This window comes from Triticum dicoccoides, chromosome 4A (genome assembly GCF_002162155.2).
Source record: "Triticum dicoccoides isolate Atlit2015 ecotype Zavitan chromosome 4A, WEW_v2.0, whole genome shotgun sequence".
In the NCBI taxonomy this organism is placed as follows: domain Eukaryota; kingdom Viridiplantae; phylum Streptophyta; class Magnoliopsida; order Poales; family Poaceae; genus Triticum; species Triticum dicoccoides.
Genome location: NC_041386.1, coordinates 197,714,503 through 197,726,996, shown reverse-complemented (window position 1 = coordinate 197,726,996; position 12,494 = coordinate 197,714,503). Strand labels below are relative to the sequence as shown.

General features: G+C 44.6%; 1 pseudogene; it reads right to left on the bottom strand.

Annotated features, from left to right (window-relative positions):
* Positions 1–9,084: 9,084 nt before the first annotated feature.
* Positions 9,085–12,488, bottom strand: LOC119285634 (annotated as a pseudogene).
* Positions 12,489–12,494: the final 6 nt, after the last annotated feature.

Sequence of the window (12,494 nt, the reverse complement as noted above, 5' to 3'; positions counted from 1 at the left end):
AGTAAGCATCGCGTGAGTTTACCTTGGCACCACGTGCCATGAAGCAGTAGGTGGGAGCAGAGTCATCCTCGTCCTTAGCATCAGTGTTGGTGATGAGGCCATTGTCTTTAGTGTTGAAGATGGACTTGGCAACATACGCTGAAGCTAGAGCCAGGCTTGCCACGCCTGAGTCAGACTCCTCCTCAGACTCCACCTCCGCCTCCTCAAAAGCAGACTCCTCCTCTGAATCCATCTCCTTGCCAAAAAAAGCACGAGCCTTGCCAAATGAGCTTTTCTTGTATGATGAAGACTTGGAAGAAGACTTTGAGGATTTCTTATTCTTCTTGTCATCAGAATAATATTCCTTGTTCTTATTCTTGTTGTTGTTCTTGTTGTTCTCATTGTCCCACTGTGGACACTCGGAGATGTAGTGACCAGGTTTCTTGCACTTGTGGCACGTTCCCTTCTTGTGGTCATGAGTAGAAGCTTCAACATTTCTTGAGCTGGATCTTGAAGACTTTCTGAAGCCTTTCTTCCTGGTGAACTTCTGGAACTTCTTCACAAGCATAGCAAGTTCCTTTCCAATGTCTTCAGGATCCTCAGAACTGTAGTCAGATTCTTCTTCAGAAGAGGAAACAGCCTTTGCCTTCAAAGCGCGAGTTCGGCCATAGTTGGGACCATACATATCTCTTTTCTCATATTGCTGGGACTCATGTGTTTTGAGCCTCTCAAGTATGTCATACGGATCGAGAGTCTTGAAGTCAGGGCGTTCTTGAATCATCAGGGCCAGGGTGTCAAATGAGCTGTCAAGCGATCTTAGAAGTGTTTTGACGATTTCATGCTTGGTGATCTCAGTGGCGCCGAGAGCGCGAAGCTCATTTGTGATGTCAGTGAGGTGATCAAATGTAAGTTGGACATTCTCGTTGTCATCTCTCTTGAAGTGGTTGAAGAGGTTGTGAAGAACACTGATCCTTGAGTCTCCCTGGGTTGAGACGCCTTCATTGACCTTGGAGAGCCAGTCCCGGACTAGCTTCAAAGTTTCCAGAGCACTCAGACGGCCATACTGTCCTTTGGTCAGATGACCACAGATGATGTTCTTGGTAGTAGAATCCAGTTGAATGAACTTCTTGACATTAGCAGGGTGACACCTTCACCGGTCTTGGGAATGTCGTTCTTGACGACATACCAGAGGTCGACATCAATGGTTTCAAGATGCATACGCATCTTATTCTTCTAGTAGGGGTAATCGGTGCCATCAAAGACAAGGCACGCAGCGGAGACTTTGATTATCCCTGCAGTCGACATAGCTAAACCCCAGGTGGTTAAACTGAATCACATAGAACAAGGGAGCACCTTGCTCTGATACCAATTGAAAGTGCTAGTTATCGACTAGAGGGGGTGAGTAGGCGATTTTTATGAAAGTCTTCAAAGCATGGGGGCTTTGAAACCAAATAGTAGAAATGAACCTATTGATATGCAGCGGAAGGTAGACTACACTAGACAAGCCATAGTCAAGTAAGCAATGAAGTGAAAGCATGAAGACTATCAGCAGGTAGGTAGAATGGATCAGGATGGAAGATAGTATGAAGCCAAACAACAACAGTCTTCACATAGTGAAGTCAATCAGATCATGCAAGCAGATAATGACTTCATGAAGACAACAGTAAATAAAGAGAGTTAAAGGATAGAACCGGTTGCTTGGTGAGGACAAGGATTTGTTGGACCAGTTCCAATTGTTGTGACAAGTATACGTCTGGTTAGGGAGGCTGAGATTCAACTCAGAAGATCGCGTCTTCACCTTATTCCCCTTGAGCTAAGGACACACAGTCCTTGCCCAATCACTCTGGTAAGTCTTCAAGGTAGTCTTCCAAACCTTCACAGACTTCGTTCACTGGCGATCCACAATGACTCTTGGATGCTCAGAATGCGACGCCTAACCGGCTGGAGGATCCATAGTCCTCAAGTGTAACAAGTCTTCAGATCACGCAGATAGAAAGACTTCGGTGATGCCTAACACTCTTTGGCTCTGGGTGTTTAGGGCTTTGTCCTCGCAAGGATTTCTCTCTCAAACGCTTCGGAGGTGGGTTGCTCTCAAATGACAAAAGTCATGCACTAACTCTGAGCAGCCACCAATTTATGGTGTATGGGGTGGGCTATTTATAGCTAGGAGGCAACCCGGCCTGATTTGTCCAAAATGACCCTGGGTCACTAAGGAACTGACACGTGTCCAACGGTCAGATTTCAAACACACGTAACAGCTTGACTTGGGCTACAAGTAAAGCTGACTCATCTAGCTCTGGATAAGATTTTCTCTCATTGTCTTCACTCGAAGACATAGGATTTGGTTGAGCATCACTTCGGTCACACTGACTTTGTTCACTTGGACCCCACTTAATAGTACGGTGGTTCCTATGACTCAACAAAGAAGAAAAGGAAACTACGAAACAGCTATGCCTTTGCAATCCATAGTCTTCATGCGATGTCTTCTCATGTCATAGTCTTCAATGTGAATCTCTTCACGGACCACCATTGTCTTCAATGTGTTCACACATTTTTAGGGGTCATCTCTGGTAGGTAAACCGAATCAATAAGGGACTACTACCTGTGTTATCCTGCAATTCTCACAAACACATTAGTCCCTCAACCAAGTTTGTCGTCAATACTCCAAAACCAACTAGGGGTGGCACTAGATGCACTTACACCGAGTATTCTGCATGTGCAAAACTATCTTGCACTCGTTGTATGTGAGCGTAGAGCCTATCATACCCGATCATCACATGGTGTCTCACAATGAACTGTCGCAATGGTGCATTCTTAGGGAGAACACTTATACCTTGAAATTTTTAGTTAAGGGATCATCTTATAATGCTACCACCGTACTAAGCAAAATAAGATGCATAAGGTAAACATCACATGCAATCAAAATATGTGACATGATATGGTCATCATCATCTTGTGCTTTTGATCTTCATCTCCAAAGCATCGTCATGATGTCCATCATCACTGGCTTGACACCTTGATCTCCAACGTAGCGTCGTGGTCATCTCGCCAACTATTGCTTCTACAACTATCGCTAACGCATAGTGATAAAGTAAAGCAATTACATGGCGTTTGCATTTCATACAATAAAGAGACAACCATAAGGCTCCTGCCGATTGCTAGTTTCTTTTACAAAACATGATCATCTCATACAATAACGTATATCACATCATGTCTTGACCATATCACATCACAACATGCCCTGCAAAAACAAGTTAGACATCCTCTACTTTGTTGTTGCAAGTTTTACATGGCTGCTACGTGCTTGTAGCAAGAACCGTTCTTACCTACGCATCAAAATCACAACAGTGATTTATCAAGTTTGTTGTTTTAACCTTCAACAAGGACCGGTCACAGTCAAATTCGATTCAACTAAAGTTGGAGAAATAGACACCCGCGAGCCACCTTTATGCAAAATTAGTTGCATGTCTGTCGGTGGAACCGGTCTCATGAACGTGGTCATGTAAGGTTTGTCCGGGCTACTTCATCCAACAATACCGCCGAATCAAATTAAGATGCTGGTGGTAAGAAGTATGACGATCACCTCCCACAACTCTTTGTGTTCTACTCGTGCATATCATCTACGCATAGACCTGGCTCGGATACCACTGTTGGGAAACGTACCATGCAATTTCAAAAATTCTCCTACGCTCATGCAAGATCTATCTAGGAGATGCATAGCAATGAGAGGGGGGAGTTTGTCTACGTACCCTCGTAGACCGAAAGCGGAAGCGTTTGACAATGCGGTTGATGTAGTCGAACTTTTTTCTCGTTCCGACCGATCGAGTAACGAACGTACGGCACCTCCGAGTTCTGCACACGTTCAGCTCGATGACGTCCCTCAAACTCTTGATCTAGCAAAGTGTCGAGGAAGTAGACGAGTTATGTTAGCACGATGGCGTGGTGACGGTGATGGTGAAGTGATCCATGTAGGGCTTTGCCTAAGCACTACAAAGATATGACCGGAGGCGTAAACTGTGGATGGGGGCGCCGCACACGGCTAACAATTGTTGGTGTGTGTTCTAGTGGTGCCCCCCCACACACATATATATAGGTTGGAGGGGAGGAGAGGCAGCCAAGGGGGCGCCCCAAGTAGGAGGAATCCTACTTGGGGTTCTCCCCAATTTGGCCTCCCCTTCCATAAGTTTCGAAGGAGGGAGGAAGGAGGAGGAAGGAAGGGGGAGGCCGAATTCCTCCCCTTCCTTCTCTCTTCCCCTCTTTCCTTATCCTCTAGTTCGGCCCATATGGGGGCGCAGTGGCCCCTGCTGGCTGCTGCGTTTCCCCTCTTGTCCCATTAGGCCCATATCTTTTGCCGGGGGTACCCGGAACCCCTTTCAATGACCCGATATGTACCCGGTACCCTCCGAAACACTTCTGGTGTCCGAATACTATCGTCCTATATATCAATCTTTACCTCTTGGCCATTTCGAGACTCCTCATCATGTCTGTGATCTCATCCGGGACTCCGAACAACATTCGGTCACCAAATCACATAACTCATATAATACAAAATCGTCATTGAACGTTAAGCGTGCGGACCCTACGGGTTCGAGAACTTTGTAGACATGACCGAGACACCTCTCAGGTCAATAAAAAACAATGGAACCTGGATGCTCATATTGGTTCCCACATATTCTACGAAGATCTTTATCGGTCATACCGTAATGACAACATACGTTATTCCCTTTGTCATCGGTATGTTACTTGCCCAAGATTCGGTCGTGGTATCTTCATACCTAGTTCAATCTCGTTACCGGCAAATCTCTTTACTCATTTCATAATACATCATATTGTAACCAACTCATTAGTCACTTTGCTTGCAACGCTTCTTATGATATGCATTGCCGAGAGGGCCCAGAGATACCTCTCTGATACTCGGAGTGACAAATCCTAATCTCGATCTATGCCAACCCAACAAACACCTTCGGAGATACCTGTTGAGCATCTTTATAATCACCCAGTTATGTTTTGATGTTTGATAGCACACAAGGTATTCATCCGGTGTCTAGGAGTTGCATAATCTCATAGTCAAAGGAATATGTATATGACATGAAGAAAGCAATAGCAATAAAACTGAATGATCAATATGCTAAGCTAATGGATGGGTCATGTCCATCACATCATTCTCCTAATGATGTGATCCCATTCATCAAATGACAACACATGTCTATGGTTAGGAAACTTAACCATCTTTGATTAACGAGGTAGTCTAGTAGGGGCTTACTAGGGACACGGTGTTTTGTCTATGTATCGACACATGTATCAAGTTTCCGGTTAATACAATTCTAGCATGAATAATAAACATTTATCATAAATAAGGAAATATAAAATAACAACTTTATTATTGCCTCTAGGGCATATTTCCTTCACTTTTCTACACACAAGTTTTGGAGCCTCCTCTAGTTCATCTAGTTCTAGTTCTAGTTGGTCCTAGTTGACTAACTAGAGCTAGACCTAGTTACTCTAATACTCCTAATTAGAAGCCCAGTCTGGTTCTAATCTCCTCCCTCTAATTCTCTGGCGACGATTTCCTCTTGATGGCGAAGCGCTGTCGTATCGTGAAGACCGTTCACTTGCAACCAAGTAGAGAGGTCGTGTTTTCAGTGTTCTGTTCAAGCGATCATTCATGGTTCACGGGATCGTCGTCAATGGTTTGAGGGACTTCTAGTACGATCTACAGCGACTCGTCATCTTCCACTGCAACTTCGGAGTCGGTAAGGATTGTTGGTCCAAACCATATATGCATCTTCATATTGTTCATGGGTGTTCGTAGGGAGAATTTTTTTTGTTTTCTACAACGTTCTCCAACATCTGCCATTTCACAGCAACCACTGTCTAGACAGCCATATCTGGGTGGGCCAAGGGCTACTGTCAGTGGGGTCAAAGACAAGGTCCCCCCTTGTCCTCCCCAAAGAAGCCACCATGGTTCCACCAAAACCAAGATCCGGCCCAAGGGAGTTTGAAGTGGTGCTTAGGGGATACATCTTCGTGCACTCTCCCCTCCTCGGGGGCAAGAATCGTCCGTCGCGTCCAATCACCCCCGAGGACAAATGAAGTACCTGACGAAAGAAGGCCATGTCATGGAAGGAGCGATGTCGGGATGCATGTTGGAGTGGGAAACATATATGTGTGTCCTAGCCTTTGTGCAAAGACGCGAGATGGAAGGTCTCACACGGCAGGTGAGCCTATAGTGGTGCACGTCACGGTATGACCTCTTTTCTGGCTATCCCTACTTCGGGTCGCTGGGGTCATCCGGGTATAAAAGGAGGCTGAGGTCACTTGTAAGAGGGGAGGCTATAATAGACTAGCTGAAACTGAACTAGATAAATAGGCACCAAGAGAACACAGGAGTAGGAGTAGGGTGTTATACCTCGACGTTGGCCCGATCCGGGATAAATTGTCGTGTCATGTTGCAGGAGTAGAGTGTTTTAAACCATATCTGAACAATATAGGAGTTACATCATAGTTCCGATATTGATGATCATCGCCCGTCAACACATGCCTTCTCTTGAAGGTGTATGGGATGATGAGCATGATTTTGATGTTGGAGGTGTTGGCAGGGGCGAAGGCTCGATTTGAGCATGAGGGGGCGAAGAATACAATAATCGCAAAAATGTACCTCGGGCATTTGTCCCATCGCACCATAGAATGATAAAATAACTCAATTTAGCACTCGTATCTAAGCATTCAGGGACATCAAATGAAAACATATCCATATTTTCACTAGCTAATTTTGGCTCGATGGTACCAACCAGATCGAATAGAATTATAAGAACAAAATATAAGTAGTTTGAAAATTATACATTGCCGTATACTGATTAATTAGACCTCGTGGTAATGAACCAATTAATCAAGATTGTTAGTAGATTCTTATCTAGATGAAATTAGACTTGTATGTACATCAGTTACCTTTAGATTGGAGTGCTTGAGAACCAAACGCTAATGAGAGTGTTTGATAAATAAACGCGATGACAGGTGGACTCAAATGCACGGTGGATCGGCAAGATTACCAAGACAATAGCACCAGCACGGAGGCACCGTGGTGGACTCAAATGCATGGTGGATCGGCAAGATTAGTAAGACAATAGCATTTGCCAGCACGGAGGCACCACAGTTGGCAGCACACGGCAGTATCCACAGAGGCATAGGCACATAGCGGCCCGGGATTAGCGTGGCGGCAATATCCTTGTATGTGGCGGCTGAGGTGATGTAACCGATCAATCTATCAGCGTGCAGAAGATGGATGTTAGGTCTAGGTATACACGAGATGAGACATGTCTTCCAGGATTCCACCGAAATCAGTAATTAATAGATACCTCTTGTAAAGGTCGCTTGCATCATCGCATCGCAGGTTGCAATAAGTGGCGCACTACATTTATACTAATTGTCGCAATCTGGGAGTTTTCTCTTTTTTGTTGATTTGTTTATTTAAGATGTTGTATCTTTTAAAGCGTGCCTTCAAATCATGAGTTGTTTTCACTGTAGGATTTCTCGCGTCGAGATCTTCGAAAGTATATCCTATGTTAATAGGTTTCAACGAACTTTTTTCACCAAAAACGGAAGAAGAAAACCGGACCGGAAGCATGATTTTTGTATCCACTTATTCCCATTTTCGAGAGGCATAATCGTGCCTCTCGCGGAAGCAAATCCATATCTCCACGCAAAGAAAATTTGTGCCTCACGCGAAAAAAATCATTTTCGTGAGGCACAGTTGTGCCTCTCGCGGAAGTAAATCTGTGCCTCTAATGAAATAAAAAGAACACGTTGTTTCCTTTTCGAGAGGCATAATTGTGCCTCTTACGGAAGCAAAATTGTGCCTCCACGAAAAGCAAATTCATGTCTCTCGTGAAAGAAAGAAAAACATGTCTTTTTCTTTTTCTGAAAGCCACGGTTGTGCCTCTTGTGGGAAGAAAATCTGTACATTCACGAGCAGCAAATTTCCGCCTCTCGCAAAAGAAAGAAAAAAAGAAACGTGCTTTTTTTTTCTTTCCAAGAGACACAGCTCATGGAAGCAAACCATTGCCTCCACAGGAATCAAATCTATGCCTCTCGCGAAAGAAAAAAACATGTTCTTTCATGCCCAAAAAACCAAAAAAATGTGTCCAAATCCTAGGTAAAACCGGTCAAAAATTAAAAAGCCGAAAAAACTAAAAAAAACATCTAAACCCAAAAAATGTGTACAGACTATAGAGAAAATTAAAAAAACAAAATCATGAGGGACCGTTCAGCACGCGACACGTGAGGGCGTGCTCTCAGCCCACCAAAAATGACCCTTCAAAGGCCCCCGCAAAGGATAACCTTCGATTAGTTGCTCTCAGATTTCATGGGATAAAGTACTAAAGCTGCAAATAATTTGGATTGTAGGAACTAGCCTTTTTGGAGGCACTTCTATATCTCGCTTGTAGCGAGGGGAAGCTCACCGCGCCTACAACGACCGTGTATTTTGGGCCGATAGGATAGTTTCGAGTCTGTTTCGTTTGCTTTTTGAAAGAATTCCTTGTTTAACATTACCTTAAAATTGTGTTCCCTATTTGACACTGAATTTTTTTTCTTCCTTATACACTACAGGAAATATGTTAACTTGTGACCTTGACTATTGGTCACTGAAATGTCATTGTTTTTCATTTACGACCTTTTTGTGACCAAAAACAGAAGGTCAAAAGCTGGCGGTCGTAAACTGAAATTAACGAGTGAGAAGGTCGTGGACATTTATGACCAAAATATACCTATTGTTTTGTTTTGGTCACTAGCAACCTCCCCAGGTCACGTAGGCATCCAGCATGTCAAGCTGACGTGGATAAGATTCAGCCCGGTCCAATTCGACGTTCTACATGGGCCGAGCCCATTAATTCGGCCTTTTTAATATATTTTTTTGTTAATTTTCGCTTGCTACATGGGCCTAGCCCAACAATTCGGCCTTTTTTTCTGGGTGCAGCCTTTTAGAATGTATGATCTTTTATTTTTCACCATTTTATTTTGGTGCTGGCCCCACTAGTCAGATTGGTCCCGAATATCATAATCAAAATTTCAAATGCGCTCAAATTATTTTTATAAGTGGGTCACCTGAGTCATGTTTCCATTGCACACATTTTCAAATCACATACATAATTACTATTTCATATGAAACAAAAATTGTAATTCTAAAACATACAACATTTCATTCCAAAACAGAGAGAAGATATATGAAATTCTGGAGTTCACAATGCCCAGATAACCCAACTATTATTACATAACTTGCTATACAAAAATGTCTTGGCGCTTCTTTGAACATCTTCTTTTGTCTTGAATTTAGGCAAAATATCTGCCAACAAAAAAACAGAACAACGAGGATATAGTGTGAATAACAACAACAGCAAGTGACGGGGTGCTATTTAGTAAGATTAAGTCCGGAAAGAAACATGCATGGAAATTAAGAAGAGCTAGAGCAAGTCTGCATGTGATTGCCGTATATGGAGTCGTAATATACTCATGGATTAATAATCTACAGCAGGAAGTGTTTTTCAGCATGACAAGTTGCTTAGTTATTCATGAACTCGTAAGTGTTTATCACCAACTCTCCTCATACTAAATTTACATTGAACAAGAAAGGAATCAATACCATATGACCAACTCTACTAAAGTTACAATGCCTACATGTTTATGTAATAAATTTAAATTGAACAAGAAAGGAATCAATATCGTATCTCTTAATTCGTTGTTGCACATCTAGCAAGAACAGATCAATACACAGACCTAATAAGCAAACATCACAACATGGCATGACATCTGACCCTAATCGACTGGATCAAAAAATTAAGACCGCAAGACCATTGCCTCACACCCAGAAGCGAGCATTTTCCCGCAACAACCAGAAGCGTAGCTACAACGAAACTGGGACGCCTAGATTTTGGGCACGCAAAATTTCAGACTTATCAGCAGCATCACATGACATCAAATTGGCACAACTTCCCAGGAACCCGAGCATAGCCGGGCATCGCCAATGGGAGGTAGGAAATGTTGGGAATCATAAACCAGAGAAAAGGGGGACACAGGAGGATCCGCGAACCTGCTTGAAGTTGAAATTGTTTGAGCGCCTGGAGCCCTCCTTATCTAAGAATCTTATACTAGCATTTTGCAGGTTGGGTACAAAGGTTGTGCTTCAATACCTTCAAAATCTGTTTGGGAAGAAGAAGAAATTAGTAACATGTCAATTCCTCTGTTTTAAATACTCCTACAGGCATCATAAGAGAAGTACTCAGCTGTAGCTAATGCAACATGATGGGAGCCCAAAAGAAAACAAAGATAATTGCTGAAAAAATTACTCCAGTTTATACTCCTCTTTTAGCATTACAGATTATACCTAATGCAACATCATGGGAGCTGATGTCCAGGAGTATTTGCAAATCATACAAATGATACAACATCATGGAGTAGGATAACATGTTTTACCATCGCAGATTCATACCAATATTTGCACAACAAGTTTACCGTCTAACCAAACACCCTCTTACAAGCATAAATGTATTCACTTATATACAGTGTATTTGTAGAATTACTCTATGGTACTCTAGCTGTCTTAAGTCTTGACCACAATGGTAATTAATTTGGACATGCGAATCACAATACACATAGAGAGATATTAATTACTCTAAGGCACGCAGGGACGCAGCGATGCAAATCACTCCTACCATACCATGTGGCCAAGGAAGCTGTTCTGCTCCTCCAGGATGTGCACCTGCATGCATCACACGCCAATAGAGCCATATGCACGATCAATCACAAGTTCACAACTGCTTGTCTGCATCTTAAATCATTCTATTTCCCTTACGATTACAGCTACTTACCCTGTGGTGTGATTCATCCAGCTGCTTCTCCATCAGTTTATCCTGCACATAAGAAAGTCAAGTAACCATTGATTATCCTGTACTGAGAGTGGCATGTGAGCCGAGGTGAATATTGTGCAGTGAAGGGTGTTGTAACAGCACCATACCTTCGTTTCACGGACTTTACCCAGCGCGCACTCTAGCTTGTGCTCCAGACTGCGGAGCTCTGCCGCGGTTGCGCCGGACGGCAGGTCTTCTCCTGTCTGCCTCCTCACGCTGGCCTCCAGGTGGTCACGCTCATGCCTCAACGTTGCGATATCCGCCAACAGTTTCTGTGTGCAAGAATCATACAGATGAATCAGAATGCAGTTAACTCTGAGTGTAAAATAACTAGTACTATGAGTAGATGTGTTTGTGTATTAACCTGATATTCACCATGATTTATGCCCTCGTAGCGCTCGATTAAGTCACTCCAACTGAACAAATGACAAGTGAAGGAGTTTGTTAGCACTATACACTAGTACTATTAATTGTAGAGTGGATATACAGAGACAAGTAATCAAATTTATGCGTCATGTACAAGTTTCAGCACTATACGACTATGCATGTAGTGTAGATATTGAATGCCGGCGACTGGTACTTGTTTAATTTGAGGCTGTGTGTGCTTGCATTAGACCCAATCGCAGGTGGGCACAGGAGCAGCTGAATCTAACAGCAGGATTACAGTCAGAGGTAAATCAAAAACATCGTCTGACTAAGTGGTCACCGAACACAAGGAGAGCACCCTCCCCAATACTGTAGCTACGTCTGAAGTCTGATGGCATGCCAAAGTTTATTCTACCATAGAGTAATTCTACAAATACACTGTAGAGTAATTTGGACATGCAAATCACAATGGTAATTGGTAAATTACTTCTGATCAAACCAGGAGGGAGCACTGAAATAGCAGGGGATTCATTGATCGGTGAACGTACCCGTCATTGGTCCTCAAGACGAGGTTGGGCTCCAGGCGGCGTCCACGATGCGGCTGAGCTCCTCCTGCCGCCACCGGGAGAAGCGCAGCAGCGCTTGGAACACCGCATGCTCCTGCTTGTTCCCCATGATCTCCCGCACGGGGTGCACGAACCCGCCGAGCACGCTCTGGCGTATGTGGTCGTGCTCGTCCCCCTCTACGAGCAGGCGGACCACGAATGCGGAGGACTCCGGGCTGGACAACACCAACTGCTCCAGCATCGTCGGGGAATCAAACAGCTCCGATCGGATCTCCTCCAGCCTCGGGTCTTCAGGAATCGGTGGCTCTGACGCTTCCGAGCTCGAGCTCGGCGTCTCGTCCCGCGGCGGCTCCGGCAAGGTCTGCGGCGGCCTGCGCCGCGTCGGAGCAGGCCGGGAGACGAGCGCCGCGGCGCAACCGCCACCAGCACCTGCCACCACGGGGAAGGGGAACTCTCCACCGCAACATGTCACGGACAGAGGGGGTCGATTCCGCGAGGCTCGCGCGTGGGGGCGGGCGGTCGGGCCACTGGACTTGCGCCTACTGGCTGCAGGCCATGGCCGAGACCGACGGCGCTGGGGACGCCCCTGCCGCTCGGCTGCCCGAGTTCGACGGTGGGACGTGGGAGCTTCAAGAAGTGGGAGGGAGAGGGGGGAACTCGATGCGATCTGAGATCGAGGGGA